Source organism: Hylaeus volcanicus, chromosome 4, assembly GCF_026283585.1.
Source record: "Hylaeus volcanicus isolate JK05 chromosome 4, UHH_iyHylVolc1.0_haploid, whole genome shotgun sequence".
In the NCBI taxonomy this organism is placed as follows: domain Eukaryota; kingdom Metazoa; phylum Arthropoda; class Insecta; order Hymenoptera; family Colletidae; genus Hylaeus; species Hylaeus volcanicus.
This window is the reverse complement of record NC_071979.1, coordinates 30092865-30120013: the sequence shown is the minus strand read 5'-3', so window position 1 is coordinate 30120013 and position 27149 is coordinate 30092865. Positions and strand designations below refer to the sequence as shown.

The 27149-nt window shown below is 47.8% G+C and overlaps 1 protein-coding gene and 1 long non-coding RNA gene across 2 annotated transcripts in view; one reads left to right on the top strand and one right to left on the bottom strand.

The window, feature by feature from the left end:
• LOC128875630 (uncharacterized) overlaps positions 1-27149 on the top strand; it is a 101923-nt gene that overhangs the window by 32495 nt on the left and 42279 nt on the right. The gene's annotated exons all lie outside the window — the stretch shown is intronic.
• LOC128875645 (uncharacterized) lies at positions 6557-11178 on the bottom strand. Its single transcript, XR_008456858.1, has 3 exons — positions 10143-11178; positions 7091-7239; positions 6557-7006 (listed from the first exon to the last, which is right to left on the bottom strand). It is a non-coding gene; the product is annotated as an uncharacterized LOC128875645 (long non-coding RNA).

The window sequence follows — 27149 nt, the reverse complement described above, 5'->3', positions numbered from 1 at the left end:
GTCGGCTGTGTTTGAATTTCCCATTTTAAATCATCGCTCGATCCCCATCCGGCCTCTGTGTTTGCCATCATCCACCCCAACCCTCTGTCGAGATAATTACAGCGATCGAAATAAAGCAAAAACGAGCGAACAAAGGGGAATGGAGACCGTAAAAATAGCCGAAGAACAAATATATTCGAGTGGAAAAGAGCGTGTATCGAACTCGGGCGTTTGCGGTGCGGTCGTTTTTACAGTCTACTGTTCCCTTCGTTTTCCTCATTTATTTATCGTCGAGTGCTCGTTGAAGGAGGAATCCGACACCTTTGAATCGAACCGTTGGGAAGATACGAAGATCACAAGTCGTTTTACCTCGTTAAACTGTTACGTACTTCGTTATCCCGAAAAGGAGAATCCTAAACTACTACTCGGATCGATGCACCCGAAATGAAAGAACAACGATCCGAGCGAGACGAGCATCGAAAAAGGCATCATTTTTTATGATATAATTGTCAGGCAACGCGTTCAACGACGGCTCGCGTTACTCTAGTTGTTGACGGCGAATCGCGTAAAGATCGATCAACGTTTGAAACCCTTGACGGCCGAGGGAAAAATAATCCGCCTCTTGGGATCCTCTTGGTGTATTTTTTGGGAAACGATGAGGGAACAAAGGGCTCCCTGGGAAGTGGATCCTCGAGTTTTGCGACGATTTCTTTGAAGCGGTTCGAGACGAGGCTCGGATCAATATTTCGGATGAGACTGGTCGGAATCAGAGTTAGCCGTTGCTCGAATAAATTTCTCTCGAATTTACGAGCAGAGTATTATATACATAGATCATACTTAGCTGCTATTTAAATTCTGTTCGGTGAATTTTCATTGTACGCAAACTCGTAATTTATATAGATAGAAATTTTGTCGCGTACAGGCGACGAGGCCGCGCGATCTGATACGACTCTAAGTGGAAAAGGTAAATTATGGTCGGACGGATTAACCAAATCGGATCGATGAAAAACTTTCGATAGACACGAAACGATCCGCATTCATCCCGCTCGATTACAGCCTGTTTTCCGGCGGAATGCTTGACGCTCGCCAATTTCTTCCTGGCAATCAATACCCATTGTTCAGAATTCGTGTACAATTTGTCGCGTGCCAACCTGTCCCGCGCTCGCGAGGGGACTATTGATTTCTGCACTTTCCCGAAGAGCCTCTCGAACCAATTCGTTGGAGCTGCTCGCGCGCGAGCTCTCTCTCTCTCTTTCGTCTTTTCTCTCTCGGAACGAGAGGCGTGACTTTAATGGCGCGAAAGAGTGGCTTTCGAGACGCGTGAGGTTCTCCGATTTCCTTGTATGATTCGTGAGCTGCATCCCTGGGTCCTGTACTCGTCGTTAGCACGTGATCGTAGAGCACGCGGAAGGTTTAAGGAAAACGATCAATATAAACCTTGGAAAACAAATCGTATACGCGATCGGAAAGCGATTATTCCAAGTTTGGGTTGCGGTTTCATTGTTACCATTTGGCGTTGCAGAATTTCCACGGTTACGCGACCCGATCCTCCGATGTGTTCGTACAGTAGCGAAAATTCGTAGAATTCTGGGCGAGGACGTGGCAATTAAAAGCGTATTCGTGACACGTGGCTCGGTTACCATCCACGCTGTCGGCCCCGACACGCCGCAGCACTGCCGCGTAATCCCGGAGAATGAAATGAATTATTCATTCGTTCGAGACGCTAAACTCGATACTCGCATCCAGCGAGAAGGCGAGAAGGCGAGAAAGGAGAAAAAGCGGAAAGCCATTTGTTTCACCGAAAGCTGGAAATTGGAGGTACCACCCCTTCGCCGACGTTAGCTCGATTCGCTTTCGAACCATATTTTATCCGAAAAATCGCACGTTACACGATATTCAGTACGCCAGTCTTTCCGTAAAAAATGCGTAAAAATTCATGGCTATTAAGGGGTCGTAATTTTAGTAATTTCTCTGCTCTACTCTTTATTTCTTCTGACCACGACTCGCGAATAAGACGAAGGGCAGTTCGATGTTAGATCACGAGGTCTTACATCGAGCAAAACGAAAATCCAACTAGGGGAGATCCTTCTCTCAGGGCCAATTGGACAGTCCATCGGTTCACCGACAACAACGCTTCTTTGGCAATTAGAGGAACTTTTTTCGATAAAAAGGCTGCCGTTCCGATGCGTATCTCGAAGGGTTTAGGCGTTGGATGGTCTTTCCGTGGCGATCCAGTCTTGGATGCAGGTTTCTCGTTCTTCTCGAAACGTGCAACAAGGAGAATACAATCGGTGAGTATTTCGATTAATGCTCGGACTTAGCGCCGTCGACGCGCACGATTCTCGGTAACGTTTAAAAAGGTGGACGTAAAAATATGAGTCCGAATTTTTCCAAGGTTCTAGCGTCCGTAATTACGGATCCCGGAGGGAGCCGGTAATTGGACTAGATGAAAAAAGATGCTGCGCAAAGAGAGTCTCCTTCGCGATTAAATGGCGGCCGTTTGCGAGAACGTTGGTCAGGGCGATCCTCGTCGGAGAAAAACTGCGTCGTCTCGACGTTCATCTGCAGTTTCGCGTAGCTCTGCAAGACCCGTGACCTTTGAGATCGGGCGGAGCTCCCGCGTTAGTGATCGACGAGGATCGATTACCACTTTTGGTAATTGGACACGTTTCTAGAATCGCTCGGGAGGCGGTTTTCGAAGCAGATTGGTTCTTCGGCACGGAACAATGGAGCAGGAGAATCTCGTAACGACGAAAGCGATACAGAGGACAATTGATTAACGTCCCAGTTTCCTTTGTCGCCGTGTTCCGCGACAACAGCGAATTTGTCGGAGAAAACCGTCATGAGACGCACGGATAGAACGACCAAGCGCGAGGGGGTGTTCCTATTTTATCTGGCTTAAAGCCTGCCAGGGATCTGAAGCGGCCTTTTCTTCTATCCGGTTACTCGTACAGCCCCGAGCGACAGACTCGAGCTCTGAGCGACGTCGTTTGCCCGCAAACAACGTACTTTACGCAATCCCTGGCCCCTTTTAACGATATCAATTGCAAGTTGAGAGAAAAGAAAGCCCAGAGTCTCGCGCGTTAGGTATCGAAACTTGTCCGATACGTTAACGCGACGTTTTCGTATCGATACGCATCGGTATAGAAAAGTCTGTCGTTCGATTGATTTCTGTCGAGACAGACGCGATCGCGTACTCGTATTTTTCCAACAAAACGTCGCGCTCGCTTGACTTTCTAGAAAGATTCTTCCACGGCGGTCGTGGCCAAAGAGGATATAAATGCCATGGAGGAAAAGGGTAGAAAAAAATTTCACCAGGGGGCAATTGAATTATTCCGGTCATGGACGGCCGCGAAGCTGTCAGTAGAGGCAGCTTGTTCGTGTCAGATGCGGCGGCGCAGCTCCTACGTCTGACTTTGTCAGCAGTTCCGATCGGTAGCGGAGCTTTTCCCCTGACATTTATCCGCGTCCGTGCACATAATTTTCCATTTGGTCGGTGGACGTCGAATATCGTGCGTGTGCTAAGCCAGAATTCGTGACATCGTACACGTCGAGAGGAATCGGAGCGGAAATAGATGCGAATCGGAAATAAAAATAGATTTAACGCGTAATCTTCCGACGTCGTGAATTACGTTACGTGAGTTACGTTATTATTCAGGTTGAAGCGGTTCGGGATGAAACAGCATTATAAATCTCGTCGAAACATGGAGCCTGTGACGCGATCACCGATTAGACGACAATTTATAAATCTAGAATTTTTTTAAACTACGCGATATTAATTTTCGTTGTTACACTCCATCTACTGAACCGAAACAAATTCGTAAAAGGCGGAGTGATTTCGTGTGAACAGTTTTCAACAGATCGCGTAAATAATTCGCTTTCCGCCATGGCGCGCTCTGGAAACATTTATATAATTAGGCGTTATTGTCCGTTAATAGCTCGCCATCGGAAACAGAACTCGCAGAGGAAAGGCTTCGGGGGAGGGGGATACGCGTGTTGATCATTTGGTGAATCGGTGCAACGAAATGGGGCTTTGGAGCCGGCGGCGGACGATGGTCGACCCTTCGATTGTTAATTCTATCGCGTCGAACGCGAAAAGTCTCCCCTTCGCGCTACAAAACCGAATCGGCCGAAAGGGTGGCCGAGTCGAGAACGTCGATATCGAAGTCGTTATCGCGTGGCCGGGCAACGAGCACGAACATTGACACCGGTCTCCGTCTCGCTTCGAGTAATTTAGCTAAATTAGCCAAACAGCCGCGCCAATGTTCTCGCGGCCCCAACGGCGAATCTAAACTTATCGGAGATCGAAATTAATTACTCGGAGGAATCCTTTCCCTTTCTGAAACGGAACGCATATTTTCATGGCATCTTTTGAAATTAAAAAAATGTTTTCCTTTATGCTTCGTGAGTAACAGGTACTTAAATTAGAAAATCGACATATTTGTAAAGTGCTCTTGGTTGCGCAAGCCGAAGCTTCGTAAGCTTCACGGTAGACCCTCCCCCTAATCATTCTCGCTTCCATGTGTGACACGTGTTTGTCACGGCGCTATGTGAAAGTAAATAGCCTTCGTTACACGATGTTGCAAAACTAATAATCTTTGAAAAGCCAACGATTGTCAGTTGACTGATTGTGAGAGGAATGGTTGCAAAGACAAGCCGAGGTTGCGAGTAGCGTTTTTCCTTGACAAATTGCAGAGGTAATCGACGTACGATGAAACGTAATTCAACGAACACTATTTTATCGTAGAATATTAAACTGAATCAGGAAACGTCGCATCGGGGAAACGCGGGTGTCCGATTATCTCGAATCAAGGGAGACGGATCGCGGCAAAGATCGTTAACTATTGCCCTCGCGCTTCCAACTAAGTGGATTAACGCAATGCTGAGCTATTAAAATCCTCGTAATCTTGCCAGGTGGCTATTATCCGCAGGCTCGACGCGCGGCGCGACCATGAGATTATGTTTCTTGATAATTGCGATCGATCGGACGGGGAATTGGCGGCAAATTACGAGGAGAACGTGGGTCGCCAATTGGAATTCGTCCCCTGTGACTTTCCGCGAAATACGAGTTTAGCGTTCCCATCGAATGCGCTCTCGTCCAACATACGTTCTTATATATTTGTTTAACTCGTTCTCGACTTTCCAGGGCCGATCGAACAAATTACTCCCTCCGATGTCTCGTTGGCGCAAGTTTGACTAAAGTCGACGCGCTAGGTGATGGAAAACGTACACGAGTCCAGGCTGCTGATCGCGCTACAGCCTCCATATCTCTCTTACACTCGAACGCGACCGGATCCCCACAAATTTATACGAACGGTTAGTTCCGGGGTAGTTTGAATGGCGCCACCTCCGCTGGAATCAGAGTTTCCATCCCTTCCATCCCCGTGATTCGACCAGCCAGCTTCGCGTACCTCTCTTGCTCTTATCCACGATTGTGGCTCGAACCAGGCGATTCGCAGGTCTCGAAAGGTTGAGCTAGGTCGGTCGTAGGTTAAGCCGGGATAAATACAGCCTCATAACTTGCTCTCTCCCTTCCTGTTTCTGGCTCACCTTTGCCATCGTCTTCTCGCGTGCTCCTCGTCCTTCCCGTGATAGTTCCGTTGAATCGTCCCTCTTTAACTCCGGACTGTTCTCCATCCTGTGATTTCGATCGTTCTTCTTGGCTTCTCGAATCCGACGCGAAGTCTCCGTCCCTTGGATGCTCCGGCAACTTCTCGAGCCTGGAGCACCGCGTGTTCCGAGATTCTTCGACGCGATTCCTCTGATTCCTCTTCCATCTTTTCAGGTTCTCTCGACTTTTTAAGATCGTTATTCCGGTTTTCTTCGCGATTTTATCGTTTGGATGTTATCGCCTATTTTCTGAGTTTCTCGAGTCTCGCGTCGAGCTCCCTCCTTCCGACTTCTATCAAAGTTTTTCAAGTCAAACGCGACCTTTTCTTCGAGCTGTTCAACTACGACACGATTGCTTTTCTATTTTTGCAAGTTGGCCAAATTTCTCGAGCAAGATAGGATCTTTTTCCCATTGTCGTTCGATTCTTCGTCTTTAACGAGAGATCGTTCCGTTGGTTTCGCCTCTTCGTCGACAATCCTTTTCGAGAGTTGTTTAGGTTCGCTGCGATCTCTTCTCCTCTCTACCGGCGTGTTTTCGTCGCGGTTAAGGTTAAAATCGTGTTCACGTTTTTACAAAATCTCTCGACTTTGTCTCCATCGCTCTCAAGGAGCAGATATTCTTCTCGAGATTCTCCGTTGGACGGGTTAGGGTCTCCTTGGCACACCGTTCGGAGCGAGCCGCTCGAGCGGAAAAGTGGCGTTTGAGGCTCGCAACGTGCTCTGCAAGACAAATTAAGGCCGGTCCGAGGGCTGCCCGGGAAACGAGAGGGGATTTAGCGACGTCAAAGAGGCTGCTGGCCACTCGACCGTGAATTATGCAGGATTTTCTTAAGATTGCTCTTTAACGACTTCGTCGTCGCGCCTCTGCTCGTGCATTCGATTAATTTCTTTGGGATTACGGGTCGGTGATTAAAGAATGCCTCAATTTTCGCAGCAGGAAATTTTATTTGATTATTTGTTTACGGAAGTCGGTAGCCCTTTCCACTGAAATAAGACTAGCAAGATGTAACTTTTTCCAACCTCGTAATATTTACGAATATTTGTACGTGTACCGTTTTAAACTCGAGACTGCGATCGTTGCGTTCCGATGAAAAGATTAAGGATTACGTTTATCTCGTATTATACGTAATATATACATAAACTACAACTTGTTCGCCCTCGGCGGTGAGAAAGGCGGGAAAACGTTGATGGAAACCCGGAGCTGGAAACAAGGCTAGTTCCTTTGGCTGGTGGAGGGCAGCTGCCGTAAAACCGGTATAAAGCTCGCGTTTAAAATTAACGATTCGTTCCTCATTTTTCCAGCACTCTTTTTCCCTTTCGTTCCGGAGCCACTCGGTACGAAATAAAATAAGAGATTTACCATGCGCCGAGAAACGCATCAAAATTTCGCCAGCTTCAAACTTCAGCACAGGCTGACCTATAAACAAAAGGCGTGTTACGGCCAAGGACCGCAGGGAAACGAGCCATTAAATTATTTAACTCCTGGTAAATTAGATCTTACCGCCGCTGGGCCACGGCAACGTTCTCTGGAACAAGGGTCCGTCGGGAAGCCAAGGGAAACGTGCGTTTGCAACGCCAGCGTCGACGTCGGTATTTCTCTACCTTTTCGAGCAGACGAGAAAAATTCCTGTCGCTTTTTACTCGGCCTACCTGCAAGCGAAGCGAATCCAATTATTCCCAACCCATGCGCAGACGCAATTACGGATACCAATTTCAGTAATGTCCCCCAAGTGAACCGCAACTGCCCCGGGAAGCCTACAGCGAAACTATTTTCAGTCGAGGGATTCGTAATCGGGGTGGTCCTCGGCGATGGTACCCGCGTCGAGCGAGCTGGGAATGATTCGACAACAGAAACTGCTAAGCGAATGGAAGCGAATATTTTTGTCCCTCAAAAGTAACGCGTTGTTAATCGCTAAGCCAGCGTTTAGCGATACCCTAAGAACAAGGAAGGATGATAAACAGAGGAAACGAGGAAATTGAAATTCTATTCTCGTTTTCCGGTGATACCGCGTAAAGCCGATGCTGTTATCCTCGAACGCGAGAAACGAGCATCGAGAAGAGCCCAGGGTGGTGGGAAAAGACGGAGCAAATACTCGTAGTTCTCGTTCTCGTTCTCGTCCTCGCGAGCTTTTCGCAAGAAGAAACTTTCCGCGTTCGCGTAGACGAGTCGCGACCCTAGGTGCAGTTACATCTGGATAGAAACAATCCGAAGGATCGCGTCGCTGAAATGATGACGTGCGAAAACCGGTAGGACGGTGCGACGACAGAGAGTAATCCCGACCTCGTTGGAATTTCGGGCGGCAATTAAATTAAACGTCCCCTTGCATACCGAAATGTTCCTTCCTTCCCCTTGATGTGCGCCTACGTGTGCACGGAATGCAACAAGGTGCTCGTTGAACAGCTACGACGCGCGGGATGGTGCGACCGGATGCCATTCGCTTGCGAGATTTCTTGACAACTACAGCACGAAATTCGCTGTAACGTTACGTTACGACCAGGTCTCGGTACGAGACGCTCTAATAAGGTCCTAGTAGAAGACTGTAGTAGAACCGACGACGCTTCGATGCGAACGACTCTCGGCCAATTGAAATTTTCGTTATTAAATCAAGCTGGAACTTGTAACAGCTTTCCGATGACTCTTTCGTCGTCTATTAACTCTAAACCACCGCCCTAGCTCGAGGATCGATCGGTCTTAATCGATGTTGGAATATTCAGCCGATAGTCGGCAAATATTTGCCACGTCGCGAACAGCGTTGTCGGCCTTAAGTGAAATTAGAATTGCTTTCGTTTCTTCGAAATCGATCGACGGAAAAGGGTAGTCTCCGAGCGTCCAGGCGAGCTAGATGTAATTATGTAAATGGCGCGAGTGCGTTGCAAGACGTTCCAGTCGCGAGACCAGGTTGACTGTATCGATCAACCCGGCGTTAACGTCGAACCGAGGCAACGCTAATTACAACCCGGCAAGAAGGATGTGTTTCGCGTTTAGGCTATCGCGACGTGACACGCTTTTATTAGCGCTCGTCGCTCTTGGTTAATCCCACCGGTTTAAAAGCTGCTGGCAACCGTCAAATTAACCCTCTAGCGAGGCAGAGCTCGATGCGTCCCGATCGAATCTCGTTTCGGGAAGGAACGAGAAAAGATTCGAGAAAGGACAAAGATTAACGACGACTTTCGTCGGATTACGCGAATTACGCGAGCGGACAGACCAGCCAAGTTTCGGGTCAGAGATCGTTCCGTAGAAAAAGCGTTCGATCCCCGACTAACCGCGGTCAGAGATTATTTCGTGTCCCTTAAAACGACACTTCGGAGGAAGCAGAGCTGGCCGAAGTCCAGATAAACGTCTCATTTACCGTCGGACGGGTTGCTTTTTTTGTATCTTCTTCTCACTACCATGGCGACAAGGAGAAGATTTTTCGCGATTCCTTGGCGTTTTGTAATTCGAGGTAGTCGCTGGTGACAGGCGACGGCGTTGAACCCGATCGCGAGATACTTGTATTACTTTCGAACAAATCGTTTCCGAGTTATTCGTTTAGTAAAGTAGAACGATTAATCGAATTACGCGTTACATTGTACCGAGATGCGGTCAATTGGTCAGGAATGGTCGATTCGTAACGATACATTGTAGATGGGGAAATCGATATATGCTTTGGCACATTCGCTAACGCGACGATAATTAACGCTAGCCAGATATTACACGTTCGCGATAATGGTGTCTCGTGTCCTTGATGTCGGAGTGTCTTTGTGCCGATTAACAATAAGCATCCTGGTAATTAGCGGTGGAACGTGACTCGCATCGACGATGTCCTCTAGGCTTAAGACAATTCAACCGCTGATCGCATTGCGGCAAGTTTGTTTGCAAAATTTGAATAGCTAACTAGTTAGAGCAAATTCCATGATAACGATCGTTTCGGAATAATTGATATTAGGTTGAGCAACCGCGATTACGATAATTTCTCGTTAAAAGTTTTTTTCGAATCGAATCGACGGGTTCGGTCGACGTTCCAACATCGATCGTAGCTCTGATCAGCCCAATCGGTATTATCTAGCCCGGGACTGGGAGGGTGGGGGTTGCTCGCAGAGCAGGAAACGACATTATTTACGGGTCGGCTCGAATCAGGCGACTTCATCCAGCTAAGTATCGCTGAAATTGCAACGGTAACTGCCGGCTAGTGTTACTTCAATCTGCATAACAATTGGCCGAGCATCGGGCTGGCTGGACAGCCGGATGGATCTCGAGGGTGGCGAGGGAATAAATTATTTGGCCTTGACACTCGCGTGCGCGCGGAACGCCGATGAAAATTTATGACGACAGCTCTCAGATAGAACGGTCCGAAAAGGGAGGTACGGGGAGGGGGCGGTCGAAACACCGTGACGCGTACAGACGAGCGAAATTTATAGGAAAAGAGAATCTTCTGGAGAAGGAGAGGACGAGATTACGAACGAGAGTATTCGAATATAGTGGACTTTTTCACACAGACTTCTGTTAGGGTAGACTTGTATATAAAACTCATTTAGTCTTAGCAAAGAAAAAAAAGAAAAATTCAAGAACAAACCTTTCGCGTTCTTTGATTCCAAACAGCAACGAAGCGCGAGAGAACAGTCATCGACGGATGTATGTGTAGACAGAGCAAATTGGAGAGACACCGTTGGAATCAACGAAGGGATATCGAGCGCTGCGGGATTTCGAATCCTGGTCCCGTCGCATCTCCTCAACCGATCCCCGAGACTCTTCCGTGGTTTCTTTGATTTCTCGTTTCTCGATCTTTTCTACAACGTAGAATTCTTCACCGGTCTTTAGCCGTTCGTCTCAGTTTTCGACGATCATCTTCAACCGACCGATTCCGGTCCCGAAATTCCTCCTTTTTTCTTCGGTCATCCTCTGATCTCTTCCGGATCCAAGCATCGGTCGTTCTTTCAGCATCCGCTTCAACGTTGATCACTGTTTCCGTCCGTCCGATCGATAGCACCCGTACAGCTCGACCGTTTTTCTCCAGTCTTTCGTCTTGGAATCCCCTCAAAAGAGTTCAAAATTCTTCGAGCTCCCGATCGTTCTTCATCCACTCGTGTCTGCGTCCGTTCGTGATCCGGCCTGTCTAGTTGGAGCTCCGTGGGTTTCTATCGGAAGATCTTCTCGTTGCACGTCGAACGCGCAGAGCCGTTGATCCAAGAGGGCGCAGGTGGATAGCATGCGTTCTGTCTGAGCTGCGGATCCACCGACAGGCTTTGTAACCGAATCATTAACGGGAAGCGAGTGTGTACACAGACCGTGGCGTTTAGTTTCTAATCGGGATGTTCATGGGGGAATTAACGGGGCTCTTGATCTTCGAGGGGTGGAATTGTTCCCTTGAAAACGCTTTACCGTATCCGCGCTGCCGTAGGTAATGCAAACGATGATAACTCGTACATCGAGTAACGCCGCTATCGACTACGAGCGTCTGACGACGCCGAGATCATTTTTACTCTTCGATTTTTGTTACATTTTGGTATATTCGAGCAAAAATCGTAATATTTATCGTTCACCGATCTACTCCATACGTACCGACAATTAACGATTAAACTTGGTCGAATTTCACTTAGGACGCCTCGCCAATTCTGAGCGACTATACTATGAATGCCCGCATCTACTTTGACGTACCAAACTCTGCCATCGTACCTGCGAATCCTGCGATGCTTTGGGAACCGACCACGGCGTAATCTACTTAAACATTTCACTGCAACCGTGGGCATGGCCGAACACGTCCGTTTCAGGAATAGACGTAAATTCGCGTTTACAAGAACGAACATATCTTACGAAAGCGATCACGCGCGTAATATTATTTCGAGAATTTTATTTCGTTGCTTTTTCTTGTATTGGCGTATACGAAAGGTTTGCGTCTCTCAAACCTGATATTAACGACGCGCAATCGAAGCAAGTAAGACATCAGGCGAAGATTTACAAGCAAGGGAGAGGTACCTTGACCGAGGATAGGCAAAAAGGAGCAGATTTTATCGTCCACCCGTGGCTACGATTTCTCGATCGTATTTTGGGTCTGAGAAGAAGGAAGAGAGTGTCCGAACTTTTTTTCGGGATATCCTGTTCGCCCTCGAATCGACGTTCCCCTTACACCCTAGTAGCGGCCTATATGTATGGAAAGGGGTGGATACGGCCGCTGTGCGTTCGGAAGCTCGTTGTTTCGTCTGCGCCTGATGGTTATTTTAAAATTGTCTACCCAGAGGAAGATTGATGATATTTTGATAGACTCCGGAAAGCTGGATACATCTGGTGCAACTTCCTTGGCGATCGGCGAAGTATACGATGGGTCTGTCGCTTCAGCGCGGGTCGATCTCGTCTTGGATCGTCACGAATAAAAAAAAAAATTGGCAACGCTGTTGCGGAATACTCCTACTTAAAATAGTTTCGTTGCGTTCCTTCGCGGAATCGATCAGCCGTAATTCGATCGAGGACTCGACCGGAGAAGCGACGGTAGAAAGTTAAACGAAAGAAATCGCGGCTTTGTGCTCAGGGAGTTTCGCGACGGCTCCGCACTTAATACCTTTAATATCGGCTTTTATTAAAATCTTGCGGCTGGGGGAAGGGGGAGGGTGGGGTGAATCGACAGAGACGGCGAAACAGCACGAGTTTAATAAAAGCGAAACAAGCGAGCGAGCTGGCCAACCGACGACGACGACAGAGAGAATATTTATCGAAGAAATAATTACAGGCCGGCCCTAGCTGCATCTTATGACCATAGAGTTGTTCGCGAACTCTGTATACATACTCCGAATCCGGTACCCGGTGCAACAGGGATGCGCAACACGCTATACGAACGGAGTCTGTGATTGTTGCAAGCTATCTTAAACGAAGCGAATATCATGCATCGATTTCATTTTTCCTTGGAAAAATCAACGTTTTTGACGAAAGCCCGCTCAATTACGACTACAATTGATTCGGTTTGCGAGAACATTTAAGTTGCGCACCCCTGAAGCAAAGGAACGTTACGCGAAAGCAAATCTAACCACACGTTACGGTCGATGGGTGTCGAATGGGAACCCACCACCCAGCGGGATTTAATCTACGCGAGTATTTACGGCGACTGATTCCGAGCTGGTTTTCGAGAAGGAAACGCTTGTGAGTATCTGCCGTTCCTAGCGAGACTCTGGATCGTCGGTCGAGCGTAGCACCTCTCGAATCTCTCGTAGAAAGAACTTGGTTCTCCTTGATGGAACGAGGTGTTGCAATCAAGAAAGAAACTCGAAAAAATTAGAAGCATACCAATCTGGAAGAATCTTGGCGTTTTCTCTTCTTTTTCTTCTGTCGTTTCTTCTTTAAATGCTTCGATCTCGCGTTAAGATTCTCTTGGGTGAATAGTTGTTTTAAACGTAACATACACCGAAGGCGGAAGGTTCAAGGTAATATCCGAGCAAGGTAAATAATTCTTCCGAAGGGCATATACCCTCGGTATACATTTCTCGAGATTTGTATTCGAGGTGCGGTGGTAGGCAGCAGAAGAGGCAAGAAGGTCGATGGACGATCGTAAATCAGAACTTACCGCGGAGTTTGAGAAACGTCTGAAAGGGCGTGCAGGTCGGCGCGGTCTGAGATTCCCTTTGAGTTTTCGAAATACCCGACCGACTCGTCGTTGCGGTACACCGTAAAAAGACCAGGAAAATCGAGAGGCTCGAAAGTACGCCCGTACTTCTTTCTTCCCTTCTCTCGGTCGTCTTCCACCCTCGTCGCCGGGGTGTCTTGCCTCGCTTCGGAGTACGCAACGTGACTGATTTATTTCCAAACTGCCGGCGAAGTGGCTGCGCCTCAGAGAGAACCGCGATCGATGACTGGAAGACCCCGTACTTTCCATTTCTTGACTCGTATTCGTTGTCAGCGATCGAAAAATATTTGTCGTTCTTTCGTTCGATCGATCTAAAAATCGCAATCACGAGTCGTAATTAACGACGTCGAAATCGGTGAACTTGGGGGTCCAGCGCGGCGCGGCAGGAGCGAAGTGACCAATTACAAGGCGCGACGGAGACGTTGCCCTCTAGCTGTTTGCTCTCGAGGGTTGCCATTTTGATGGAGCACTTAATCGAAATTGAGGGGGATGTAGTTCGATGTGTATCCATTAAGAGAGACCGAGCGAGCAACAGCAGCGGCGGTCTCCGTCCACTCCAGCATCCGTCACCGGGGAATTATGTACATCCAATAATTCAAAATCATGGCCGCCACATTAAGGTTTAGTTCGTCGCGTTGACGTTAGCCTGCGCCCGGCAAACTCGACAAAACTAATTTAAACTTCCGATCCGAGCCGTTGCGCGCGCCGCCACAACCCACGTGATTTTGATAATTCGGTTAATCGAAAATTCGGGAGGAGTTTGCTTTCTATCGGCAAATCTAATAGCATTCGGTGGACGGTTTTTTTCTAAAAACGAGTGCCCGGAATACCAAAGGCATCGTTTGTTCTCGTGGAAACGGCTGCGACGTTAAACCAGTCTCACTCTAGGCTATTCTAAACAAAAACTTGGAACTAACCGTGGCTTGTATTCGCGCGAGGAAACAGCTTAATTATCCTGATCTAAGAATGCGTTGCGATGTGTAATCGCGCTACGAACTTAATGGAATTAATTTAAAGTTATAATCGAAGATGTGTTCCCGCGCGCGCGCGCGACGGCGGTCTCCTCTCCTCGTGATTTCGGTGGTCCGTTTAATCGAAATTCAAACGGATGCACTTTGGTATGGATATCCATTGGGAGAGTCTATTTGGTGGAGAGATCTGCGGAATCTATACCTAACAGTCTTAAATTACGATACTGATACCGAATTCACGAGCCTCGAGATCGATGCGTTATCGTTCATCGTAGAATCGTCGCCGCGACACTGTATCAGAATCCAATTAACCATCGGATCCCGTTCCAAGGGAAGGATATTTCCAGTTTCGGACTGCAGCGGATGAAGGGTCCCTTTGACGAATCCACGCGACTATAAGAATTTTGGAATTCATTTTCCTCTGGATCATTTCACGTCGAATCCATCACTTTTCGTAATCTACACGCGATTGTCTTGTTCGTAGCGGTAGGAATTGTTCCACCGAATTCGCAAAATCCTATTAATCCACATATCGACATGGGGGCAGGGTCGCTTTAGACACGACGTTCGTATTTACCCAATAATCATGCTTGAAAATGTTGAATCTCAGCAAACGTCGTTCAACGGCGGACGGCAACTTGGTGGAACGGAGAACGATTGCCACTATCGATTCGCGAGGCGCCAGCGAAATTAACTCAACGTCCGTCAACGCGGTGTCGAACGCGAAGGTCGACGGAAGTAACGGATGAGGCCCGTTCCTTCGACGTACGGTAACGTCGAATCCCGGGCTGGAAGCGGCAAGAATACTATACGTCCGATCGACGCATCGTCAGTCATCGTAGCGAACAGACGAGTAAAGATTTTCACGGCAGAGGGATTGGCCGAACTCTCGAATTACGCCGTACGACGTCGACGACGTCTCACTTGCCGCCTGGAGGTTTCACCGTCTTCGAGCAACTCTGACGACGCGACGCCCAACTCGAGCTGCTCGAGGCATCGCGGACGCCCACCTCCTGGCTGATAAATTACGTAGAAAATGTCACCGGTCGTAATTTCTGCCGAGCTGTCGAGCCTCGGGGTTCAATTTGGCCTCGGGATATCGCTAGCAATTCTAACTCTCGTTACTCGACTCGAGACATTCGCTGAACGACACATCAGATGGATTTACTTACTCGTTACCTCTCAAAGAAGAAGAAGAAGAAGACGAATCGATCGCGCCGTTCCAAAATTCAAAATTCAAATTTAATATAATTTTCATCCAAGGTGCGAATAGTAGTCGATGTCTGACCACGCGTCGTCCTATACCACTTCTTGCGCTTACCATGCCCGCGGGCTATACGGACAAATCCCAGACAACGCTCGCCGAACCACGCGAGCCTTTTACCGTCGTCCGGTCCTTTGTAACGTACAACTTTCAAACAACCAGCCAATTCCCACGGATGTAGGACACAGTTCCGTCATCGAGACCACGAACTAGCGAAACAAATCTACCAGAAACGAACGAACACGAGCTGGCCGATGGAATCGTTTCGAAACAACGCCAACGATCAGTTTCGTCGCAATCGAATCATTTAACACAAATCCAACTTGCGATTCTTTATCCGTACATTTTAAAAAGGAAAGAAATGTTTGCTTTCGCGTTTACAGATAATACATTTATCTTTTTTAGTAACGCGTTACGGAGTATTATTGGACGATCCGGCGATGTGTGGCAAAAGTTTCCCGTTTGCCTATGGGTTTGATGTCCTCGGGGAGCCCTCCTTTCGGGCGGTCGTAGTGTACCCTGCGGTTTTCGGTTGAATGCAGTCTCTTTGATGAAGTACCGCGGAGTACCGACGGTCGTTTGCCAGGATTACGATAATCGTGAACAAAGTCCAAACTTACGCGTTACTTGGCACGAGTATCCTCGCCGCTACGTCAATATTTTACCAGTGAGATTTAATATCGAACGATGGAGAGTCACCTGCTGGCTGCTGGTAACATTCATCGAAACTGATTCGAATTCAAATTTATTCGATTATTTAGCCAACGGGTAAAAGCCCATTATTATTCACGAACAGTCTATACAAATTATACGAGTATAAAAACATCAGATGGGAGTTCCTTGGCGCGGACGTAAAAATGACGGCTCAACGGATCGGAGAGGTCGGTGTTCGCATGATAGCACGGGTCTGAGGCGGATCCGTGTCCCAGAGCCGCCTAAGGCGCGTCGGGGATTAGGCCCATGTATAATTTAAGCTCCGCGTATCAATCGCCGAAGGGCGAGTACGGCTGGAGGAGCAATTCGCGTAGCTTCAGGGAGGGTTGGGTGGCTGGCTCGAGTCGAAGGCCTAAGGGATGATTTCCCAATGGGTTGAAGCCGATGAGACGACGCTGCGGCTCCTAGGCTTACGGTATACAGAGAGTTTCGGGAGCTAGCGTTTATACCTACGGAGTCTGCGGGTAAATTTTAACGAAACAACGCCCTCTTACCAATGAAAGTAAGTCGAAAAACGTTCTTGCTTGAATTATTTTGAATTGTATTAAATCGAATAGTTTTCGAGAGAGCGTCTGGTAATTTTAACAGTATTTACGAGTATCGCTATTTACGAGCTCGAAAGTCGCTGGAACGCAAACCGCGTAGTCGCAAAGTCCTGATTACCCGATATCCAAACAGAACATCCCTAAACTTACTCTTACCCAGTGGTCCCTCTGACCAAGTTCAAAGAAACCGAACCCCATGAACGCGACTCAACATCAAACAGGAGCTCGCAGTCCCCTCGACGAAACTAATCACCGCTCGTATACCTAGCTGTTACGCAAAAAAGATCAAAACTCGATTACGCGTGGACCGCTAATTACCGAGAATCAGGGTAAACGCCACGGAACCTCTCTGTGTCGACGAGCTCTCCCACTTTTCTCCTCGACCCGGACGAACTTGGAGGGGTTGTGTTTGTACGCAGGTGTTGGCAGAGGATCGAGGGAGTCCCTTCCAAGCCGTAGTTCTCCGTGGCAATTTACCAATCGGCTTTATTAAGTTTTGCTGCCTCCAATATGGCGGAGCCAGGAGCGAGTAACTCGATCGAGCGATCCTACCGCGTTCGCTTCCCTGCGACTCTATGGCTCCCGATCCTTACCAGGCCGACACAGTTGTGGTAGCTTCGAAGAAAACTTATTATAGGTCGATCAACTTCCTCATGAATAACATTAGGTGGGGTCATTATACGCGGATATAACGCGAATCTTGTGAATTTGGGGAAATGGAGTTTTCCTGGCCGGGGGATTACTTTGAATTGCCGTGGATCGTGCCGAGTCACGAGTCGCGAGTGATTGTTGCCAGCGAAAGAAAAAGTTGTTTATCGCCGTTGCTTTCGGACTAAATTGCTCGAGCATTCGAGGATTCTTACGACCGTGCTTCTCTATGCAGATTGGAATTCCACGTTCGCAGAGATTCAGCGCCATAGATGTTATTATTATCGTTTGCGAACGTTTAGTTCTCGTTGATAAATATTTGCTTAATTTTGTCTCCTAATTCGAATAGAATGTCGTAAATCCACAGCCACGACTCATAGAATTTTCCGATAAAGAAAAACTGCAGGCGTGCAGGTACGGCGCGACGCTTGTTGAAATCAGGCGGTTTCCGTTGTTCCTTGCTGCTTATCTTGGCGGGCCGTTAGCCGGTCGAGTAGCCCGAGCGATAACCTAGCGACGAGCAAGAGAAAGGACAATGCAGGTTCGGTGCATTTTTTATGTTCACGTGGTGTAACTAACGCAGGCCGGTTTTACGGACGGCCCTAAAGGGCCGAGGTGTTCGCTCACGGACGGCGCTGCGCGCGCGCGTTTATCGAGCCCAAGCCCGTAAACCCTGGCCGACGTTTCGCCCGGGAAATGTTTCATGAGGCGGCTGTGTTCTAGCTGGTGAACAGAGCTCTGGTAACGAAGACGAAATCGGCTGAATAGAAACGCCGCGAGAGCGCTTAGAAAAGGAACGACTCGCCGCTCAGGAATATTTTATTCGGCCTAACCGCCGCGGAACCTCGAGACTTCTCGAGAACGGTTATCGTTTCGTTTTAAACGTTTTCGAACGGCTACGTTGAGGGTTTCGTAGTTTCAGTTACGTTATAGCTGCGCGACGCCTATTTTATTTATTTCTCAAGGCATACCCACGGTTTCGCTCAACGATACTTTTAAAACTGTGCCGAACACGTGTACAACGAAAGGACAAAAGTAACGCGAGTCCATTGGGAACAACGCAGCGTTTAGTTGTAAGCGCAGTAGAAGAGGTCGAGTTAAGGTTAGCCAGGAGAGAAATCGTCTTTCTGTAAAATTGGCTGCGATTCTGTGACCACACCCGAAAGTTTACTGTCGACCCCCTTGACGTTTCTCCTTCCTCGTGAACGTATTTCCTTTCTCTCGCTAATTAAACCTAGCTCGGAACTATCGCATGTCGCTGCCAACGGAAAATTATTGTCGCGTACCTGTGTAACCTGTTAACGCGCACATTTTTCTCTTTTAAATAGAATTTCGGAGACTCGATTTCAGACGAATCAACGGCTATTTCCAAAAAAAAGTTCTCGCCTCAGGTATTCATCGTAATTATTGTTTACGTCGTGTGCTTCGAGTCTCGGCGTTTCCATACATTCTTTCATCGAATCGAATGACTCGTATAAACGATTTTTAGAAAACGGATACGGCTGTACGCGATACAGATTACTCTAAAAGCGATTGGTTAATTATTTATTCAAACTGCAGACTCGATGTTCCTTTTTGCCTTCAGTGATCCAAACCGATTCGATACCTTTCGCAGCTGGTCCGCTGGCAGTGTAGCCGAATTAAACCATTAATCGATATCGGAAAGTGCTTCCAGCAATATTGCCTCGGAGGATATAGCGCGAACGGTCGTTACTCTGTCAAACGTACCGAGCAGAAATCGCGGTCGTCTCAGCCGCCGAACTTTCCAAGAAATTCTCGGGGTTTCCTGCGGAGAATCGTGTTGCGTTATCGAGAAGCCGGTGATCTGGCCCACATCGTACAATTTAATTCGTGATTTCTCCTTAACCTCTTTCTGTACCTCTGAGCATCGTAGAAACGACTTTCGTGCCCATTGGAAATTGAAAGCTTCGGGGAGTCGATGTTTAAACGTCGAACAATTTCTTCGAAAATTGACCGGAGAACTTTTAAACTTGGACTGCCGAATAAGTACATGGATCGATCATTAGTTATTTCAAGGCCCGGACGAAGGTTCGAAATCGGAAGGTGTTCTCGACGAACGATCGTAGGCGTATATCTCGAACAATTTTCTAGAACAATTCGTAGAAAATTAAAACGTTCCCTTAGGAAAGTTCAAGTTTGCGATACCCCGGGACGTGTCACGAAGATTACGTTTCGATCTGTGCCGTTACAGCGAATCGGACGGTTCTCGTTCGATAGCCGGCATCGTTTTCGGGCAAATGCAAAATTCGGTGACTGGTTGGACGAGTAATTGCAAGTGGAACGATGCTTTCTTCGCATCTCGACGAAAAAAGAAGGCGATGAAGGAGAGGGGAGCCAATAAAGCCGAAGAGATCAGCCTCGTAACTAACAGCGGAACTCGACGGTCGAGCAGCCAAGCGTGAGACTCCATTTCGGCTCGGAATCGTATCCAGGCAGCCAGCTAATACGAGATCTCCCGATTTCGGCGCGAGGAATTGCAAGGAAAATCGTCGATCTGGCCGCGTTACTATGACCCACTTGCGAAACTGCTGGCCCCGATGATTTCTCGACCGGTTTTCGAACAAACAGCGACCGCCTAGACGACGCAGTCAAGCAAACTCCCTCCGGATTAATATTGGCACGGCTCTTGTTTTCGCGCATCCCACGATAAATCAAACAATCCATCGGCCAAACCGCGTTTCCCGCCTAAATTCCCTTCGATTCTGCGAACGGAAGTCCTCTCCTCGAGTCCAGTAAACATTCGCGGCGGATTCTGGACGCCGCGCCGCGCCGCACTGTCTGTCGTTTATTCGAAATCTTTTCGTTCGCGTTTCAAACGTTTGATATTTTACACGGAATTAAAAAGCAACTTGCGTTGCGGTTGAAGTGTAGTCGAGCTAATTTTTAAACGAGAAAGCGCGTAACGGAGACTAACGAATTCAACGAAACGAGAAACGTTTAAAAAGCATCGTCTCGAAGATCCTCCCGTTAGAGGTCTATCGGATTACATATACAATTCTGCCACGGCATTTTTCCTTCGGCGACGTAACTCCTCGGGGCTTTCAATTACAATTTATCACTCGAGTTGCTCGACTCGGCTCGGCACCAAGCTGATCCTCCGTCAGCTTTAAAAGACAGAACGAAAAGGGTGCCGAGAGGAAGGCAGGTAGAAAGGCGAAGGCATGTAAATGTTCGCGACACCGATGCTTAAGGCGAACCGGGGCCACTGAAGAGCTCATACGGGGGTGACAGGCGACCCTAATATTTTCTTTGGATGGTGCTTTAAGCCCACGCCTCGGCACGGCTGAAGAGCTGAAGTGGCAGCACTCGTGCGACGGAACGATACCGCCTGTAGATAGTTGGACTACGGAACGGTTCAAAGGGATCTTCGACTAGATATAGAACCATCATAATTATCCGAATAACCATTTCGTGATAAAACCGTTCTCCCTTCGAGGCGAACGATACTTTTGAACAAAACTATATCTAACGCTTAAAAGACTCGAGAGCACCGAATGGAAAAACCGCGACAGCGATCCGTTTGGTAGCTTCGATCCTTTGAAGTGGACTATTCCCGTCTTGGCTTTCGTTGGTCTTCTTTCGACGCAAAAAATTCTTCGCAATCATCGTTTGTAACACAGTCAAGTCTGTGCCATCTGCAGTTGACCGGGTGGAATTCTTTTTGCTTCGGTACTTTAGGTTTCCAACATTCGGAAGACTCACCGGAGACTTAACACAGATAGGAGAACCGATGGCAACGACCTATTTCCTTCCGTTCATTTTGAGAGCGACTATTACAAATGTAATCGCAAAGAAATCTCTGCACAACTCTGTCACGTAAACGATTCGTAACGCGTCCGATAATTTTCTATCGCTCCTTCCTGTCGAAAAATCGGATCGACATCGAGCCGTTCGCAGTTTCTCTCGTCTATCCGTCGATAGTCCTTTGGATTTTGCCAGGAACACGAGCGTAGGGGACATCGAGAGCGCGATTGGTCGCCAACGACCGCAACGCGACCGCCATCACCGCGATCATCGGCATCCTCTCCGAGTTCCAGCGCGTTAATGGGTATTGCGATTGGTTCGGAAGATTCGATCCTGATTTAGCAGGGCCTACCACCAAGGCGAATTGTTCGTCGGCGATAATAACGCGGACATGCGGCTTTAAAGCCGATCCGTTCGTCGAACCACTGCTCTCGTTTATAACGCGGATTACTTTTTCCTTTCTTACGCTTTATCGGTGTAGTTTCGGTCCATCGATCGTTATACAATTCATTTTACACGAACTTTCCTTCCATCGGGTACGATCGATCCGGTGAGTGCGATCCCTGCGAGCCGTACAGGCGAAATCTGTATTTGATTCCACTTACGATTCCTGTTTCCAGCTTTCCGCGAGTGTCGCTTATTCATCGTACCGGAAAGTCAGAAATCAAATCCCGATAAGCACGGGAAGTAGATTCGTTCGAGAATCGATGAAACCGGGGAAAGTCGAATCAATCTCGGTCCATTAATCGGCACAGAATTCGCATCGAGCGTGACGCTGGCCTCGGTATCGATTTATTTGACGCTCGGCGTAAGCCTTGCCAGCACATTTTCCAGATTTTCCCGGCGATTCTTCGACGTTTCAAACGCAATGACGTTCACCTCGATGTCGACGCCGACGCTCCGAACGAGAGTATAAACTGTGTCAGCGTGGTTTTAACCGATTTGCGGTTTTAACTCGTCTCGCGTGCGCGAATACCTGCAATACCTTCCTTCGGAAGTTGGCAGCGATGGGCCATTCATTGGCTGCGGAAGCTGTATCGTCGAATGCCTATGGGATTCCGTAAATTCTTTGCCGCCAGTTCGTTGCACGCGTGGCGGTTTAAACTTCACCGTGAGACTCGGCGTTCGACGGTTCCGTTCGCCCCGTTCCATTCCGATAAGCGTCTTCCACGTCTACCGCATAGTTTACCTGTTATAAAGGCATCGATGAACAGAAATGGATTTTTTTAGACTTGCCGAGTAACGAAAATTATGCGATGCTTCCAATAGTTTGATCGGCGACTAGAGAATAGGGTTCGTCGTGAGAATTTTTTTCGCTGTGTCGACGATTCGGTCCATTTCTTCCGAGCGTCCAGTCGACGAAGATCCCCCTCGTCGAACGGAATTCCCTTGACGCGGCGGGAACGGCAGCGGAACGGCAGCGTCGAAAAATATGACAAAGCGAGCGACGCGGAAAAGAGGACCAAGGGTCGATGAAAACCGAAAGTTTGGAGCGTCGAGGAAGGGACAGCTAGTCTTCTCCGTGATCGATTCCGATGCGTTTCTGGTCAGCTGATCGAACAACGAGACGCGAGATGAAATCCCTCGGAACGTTGGAGCCGACCGAGCGAAAACTGAGGCTTCCCTTCGCGTCCCTTTTAGTTTTAGCGTTCGGTGAAAGCCCTTTTACTCGCAGTGGGCTTTGACTTTTCGGGGCGAACCTTCAGCGAGAACCGAAGCTTTAAAGAACACACTCTGTCCTTGTGACGCTCAAACGCAACCCTCCGACCCGTTCTTCCGGCTGCTGGAAAATTAACCCGCGCCCCTTTTCTGGTATGCTTAGGTCGGCGAAAGGGTTCCCCGTCGGAGCATTCCAGCTTCTTCGCGAACGCGAAACAAACGAACTCGATCTAATTCTTCCTCAGACGCAACGTGTAATTAACGCGTTACACCATCTTGGAAATGTGACAACCGTGATTCTATAGGGATTAATGACGGTAGAATTACATGCCTGAAAAGTTTGGGTATGTAGCGTGTAAATACATTTATAAAAAAGAAAGCAACTTCTCGTTTCGTCTAAAACGTAGTCGTTCGATCTTTGTCGCGTCCCCTGTCTCGGAGAAGCCTCTAACTTTTAACGCCGAGGAGAAGCGAAACAGGCTGCGAAATCGTTAATCGACGGGAACCTCGCGTGAGATTATTGAAATTTCCCGGCGCGTCGGCGTTGTTCGCTCGTCCTTCCTTTTTTCCTGTTGTGTAAGGCAGGAAGTACCGGAGTAGGAGTCGATTGCCGAGTTACGAAGTAAATTGAAACTGCAACGACAAAGCCACCGTGCTTTTCACGTTTGTTTTTCTCCGCGAGTCGAACAATTTTCCGGTGCGCGGTCGAACGCATAACGAGGCCGAACTCGATTGTCGCTAAATTTTTCCAAATTTTTTTCATTCGCTCACGCATGATCAAACTTGACAGTTTATCCGTAGGTCGATTATGCTCCTTTGAGCTTAATTTTCTCTGGTACTGTCCGTTTCTCGTCGACGTGCGGAATTCTTCGTCGAACGGGTCGACGACCAGCTTCGATACGTCGATTCGGGTCGAAAACAGAGTGGATTTCTGGTCACGTAATACCCGACAGCTTCGTTTTACGTTCTTGTCAGAATTCTATCATTCGTTTCTCGTCTACAACGAGGGAGTCGTCTCGCGATACATCATTTTCCCGACATTCTGCTCGCACGTATACAAGCGCGAGCACTTTCTCCCAACCCGTGTGTCCAAGTTAATATATGTAGATAGCCCAGCCCAGGTAGATGCGAATATTCTTCGTTCGAGAAAGTACAAACATCCTATTCCTCGGCATTGTTCGTCGTCCACGTGTTGATGCCGAAGGATAACGCGCGCTTCATCGAAACCCAGCAAATTGAAAGGGAACGTCGTTTCGTCGATACCTTCGACGCATATGGCATGGATACGCCGTTTCCTTGACGACTCTTCTTCTTCGAATTATTTCCGCTTTGGATACAACGTGGGGGTGAAACGAGGGATTCACCGCTGGATTTTTCAAGGAAAGTTCGATCGAAGAGTAAGAGCGAAAATGCGCTGGTCGCCGTTAATCTAGTATTCTATATTATTTTCTTTACGATATTTATTTCTACGGCGGAAATAAAATTTACATAATTCGCGATCGATCGACCAGAAGAAACGACCCAACTACGATTGCTCGCCGGAAGCGAGAGCCGGTAATTGGAACGTTCGGTGGAATATAAACAGCCCAAGTTGGCTCGCTGTTTCAATAATTGATATCGCTTAATTGCGTGAGGCCGTCGGAGAGCATGATTTTTCACGTCGACGTTGCGCCCGAAAACGTTCGAGTGTTTGATTTGCAGATTACACGTGAAACGTCCTCGGACTGCCGCACCGCGAGAACCGGGACAGTTTACCGTGTCACGGATCTTCCATCAAGGCGAACAAACTGTGGCCTGGTTACGATCGACCACCACCAACGGAGGCTGCTTCGTTCATGTAGAAGGTTATACAATTTGGAGGTATCGAAGGAAAGGAAAGAAAGACATTAATCCCGAGGCAAAGGAAAGATACAACAATCGCGATTCGACTGCAAGTGAGATCGACGAAAATTAATTGTTTATCTTCAAATTCCTTAATACTTAAAAAATGTTTTCCGTCGGTGTCCGTCACAGCCGAAAAGTAAAACAACGGGTTAGGAGCAATCGTTGTTGAAAATATCGTGATACCAGTGTCGAGCTGCAATTTTTAGTGAAACATCTGCCGAACGCAGCGGTTTAATTCTGACGCGAACGGATCGATTGGCTCAGCCGATCGCCACGAATTAGCAAACTTCGAATCGAAGCGTTTTGGACGCGAGCCTAAAGCCGACAGATTTTTGCGCGCTTCAAAAACACCGCGGCCATTCGCTTCTCCCGCGGGAGGTTCCCAGTGCCTGGCCACCGCCGAAAAGAATTTCGATGAAAAGCCTGGCATTTTTTCTGAATATTACCTCACCGCCGGGATCGCGTTTTTCCTCTGCGTTATTTCGTCAGGAATCTCTGCCAAGAATTTGGTTGGATTATAAAAGTTTGCTGGGGATTATTTGGGGAATCTGCACCAACGCGGTTTCCCAGTTCCTTTTGTTGCGTTTCCCTCGACACGGCTGCTCCACGAATTGCCGTGTAGGATTTTTGGAAACAAGAAGCTTCGCTTTAGTGACTCGATGAAAAGTTTCTTGCCGCGAATAGTCGTTTGCTGTAATCGATCGATCACGTAATCAGCAAATTTGACCGACCTCGAGATAACAACAGTCGATTCGTCGATCGTAAATTTCACATCGCTAAACGAATAATGCAACGTTGATGGACAACAAGGTAGACCCGGGGATTGGCTCAAAGGGGATGTAAGATTATCGTATTCACCGCACCCTTCCGTGAAGATCACGAGTTACAAGGGTGAAGCCGATTGAGAGATTTTTCAGAACCCCTTCGATGAGTCCGAAGGGAGGGTTTTTGGTCGTGTGAAGTAGGGTATTTACTGGTTACTAGCCGGGAAGGGGGGCTATCAACGTTTCTTTGTATCGTTTATCGACTCGAAAAAAACGCCTGGAAGTGTTTAGTATTTCCTCGTCTCGCCTCTAGAACTCACTCCTCGTTGCGATCCAAGATGAGCAGTAGGTTCTGACACCTCGGCAGATTCAGTCGTGCCGCCGCATCGCTCGAATGCCAAGTAGATTCGGTCAGCCGTTGGTCAAACATCGCGTATCCATTCGCGACGCAAAGATCGTCGAATCGTACGGCTACCCGTCAAGATAGATTTAATTTCACGGTCTCCAATTTAAACATGTAGAACGCAGCTCTCTCTCTCTGTCTCTCTCTCTCTCTCTCTTGACATTGATTTATTTTGATAGTAACCTCTCCCGTGATACGGACATCTTCAACCGCTATATGTCATCGTGTATGGTCGTTGGATTGGTGATTGGTTTTTCGTCGAGCAAGGCAAAGACCATTCAAAGAATTTCGTTTCTCGGAACTTTGGTACCGACATCGAATTCACGATAGGCTTGTCGCGTATACAACTTTTTTACCAGCGTTTGCGGGTTGGAATTTACATAAACGTTTCTTCGATGCCAAAACGTGCTCCCGTGTTTGTGGTGGAAATTAAGCCGAATAGTTTCATACGTTACCGCGTGTTTGAGGAAAGTTGGTAATTATTCCGAATACTCGACGTACATTTGCTCGATGGTATGTAACGAAGGAAATATTTGCTCTCGTACGTTGTTTTCGGTTCTCATTGTTCAGCTGGAAGCGTCTACGTTTCCGTCCACGTACTTTTGGAAAAGTTATGGAAAAGTGGTCACAGGTTGCACGTACGCAAACGGAGAAATTATAGCGACGATCGGTTGCTTTTTGAAAGCTAAGTTTCAGCCCACTCGGCGGTAGCACGATTTCTAGAGCAAAAAGTAGTTGACACCGGAAAATAAGATTTGCTCTTGGCCGATATTTCGAATGTTTCGATGTTGGAAATCGATATCGAGTGCTCGGAACAGCTTGTTTCGCCTTCGCTTTGACGTCGTAAATTCTCTAAAAGTGTTACAAGCTGTGAATTGAAATTACCACTCGTTCGATGCATTGAGATTTTTCTGAAAGCAGCAGGCAGCGGTTCGCGAAACAGCGACGAGTTGCTCAAAATGCAGATCGCGGAAAGCACGCGGTACGCGGCCACGTGTAATGCAATATTGTACAAGTTTGCGGAAGTTTCGGTAAGGGAAGGCTTCCGTTGACACGTGAGACCAGACAGTTGAATATTACATGCGGTGCTCGCAATGTTCTCTAATGCCAGAACGCCGCTGGATGTTTCGCGGAGAGAACAAGGCGCGTCGTTTCTTCTCAAAACGAGAACATCGATCCTCGTGAAAATAGGCGGTCGCTTTGGTCCGTGTAGTATTCCAAAAGCAACCGTGCTCGAGGTGGTAGACCGGTGCTTTCGATCGAAATAAAAGTTAGCAGACGTATACGTGCAACTCTTTTATTATTATGAAATCGTTGGTTCTTCGTTTTTCGACCTTGATTTTTCCCCGTTTAA